Consider the following 1,204-nt stretch of genomic DNA (forward strand, 5'->3'; position numbering starts at 1 on the left):
GAAGAGCCGCCCGAAGGCGGCCGGCCGTGGGCCTCGAGGGGCCGCCAAGGTCGTCGGCTCGTCCCCGGCCGTGAAGAAGCCGCGGAAGAAGCCCCCTGCCGCGTGTCACATCCCTAGCTTCTGGTAATGCTCTAGGCTAGCTTCATGTGTGCATCATGTCTATATTCCGAAAGTTGAAATGAGGAAATTGAAAGCCTCGGAAATCATTTTAATAAAGGGGCAAGAAACCCTAAAATTGCAATCAGTAATCCCAAATGCCCTAGAAATAGCTCTGACAATTTTGGCAAGAGTTATAAATCAAACCAAAATATTGGGACATTTCTAAGGAATTATTTGGGCTCTGAATTTAAATCAATATTTTATTTGAATTTGGAGTTATATTCATAATATATAATGAATATATTTTCAAATGCCCTGAGATATTTTATGTTTATGAGGAGGAGACCTTAAGTGACATAAAATTATCCAGGGGAGTTTTGGCACTGTTTTTAAATTTGTTTGAATTTGAATTCAGTGGCAATTAAATAGAAAACAAACTGCAGAAAATAGAAAAGAGAAGGAAAGAGCAGAGGGACTACCTGACGCTCACCTGGCAGCCCAGCCGGCCCAGCTCCTCCAGCGGCCCAGCCCACCGCCGCTTTTTCCCCTGTCGTCTTCCTCCCCTCGCACCGAAGCAGCTCGGTGGCGAGCGCGGCCACGCGCCCCGGCCACCTCCTCCCTGCCTGGCTGCCTCCTCCTCCCCCTGGACGTCTCCCGAGCGCCATGCACTCGCCCTCGACCCTCTCTCACTCTCCCGTGTCTCTCCCTCCGTCCCTATCCCCCTCTGCTCCCTCTCCCTCCCGCGACCGAACGGAGCTCGTCGCCGCCGCTCACCGTAGCCACGCCTACCGGCCACCGGCCACCCCTCGCCCCTCCGCTGAGCTCAGGAGCTCCGCCTCGACCCCCTCTTCCTCCCCACCAAGCCAAGCCCCTCGGGAAGCTCTGCATCGCCTCCACGCCATCGTCTTCGTCCTCGACCGCCGCCGATGGTCGCCGTCGATTCGCCGCCGTTCGTGCTTCCCCGAGCTCGCTGACCCTCCCTGCATGATCCCCGTGAGCCCCTGCTTCGTTTCCCCCTAACCCCATGTCCGATTTCGAGCTCTAGTCGCCCCTCTACCGGAGCCGAGACGCTCCGCCGCACGGGCTCGTCGCCGGCGAAGCCCCG

Source organism: Triticum dicoccoides, chromosome 2B, assembly GCF_002162155.2.
Source record: "Triticum dicoccoides isolate Atlit2015 ecotype Zavitan chromosome 2B, WEW_v2.0, whole genome shotgun sequence".
NCBI classification, from domain to species: Eukaryota; Viridiplantae; Streptophyta; class Magnoliopsida; order Poales; family Poaceae; genus Triticum; species Triticum dicoccoides.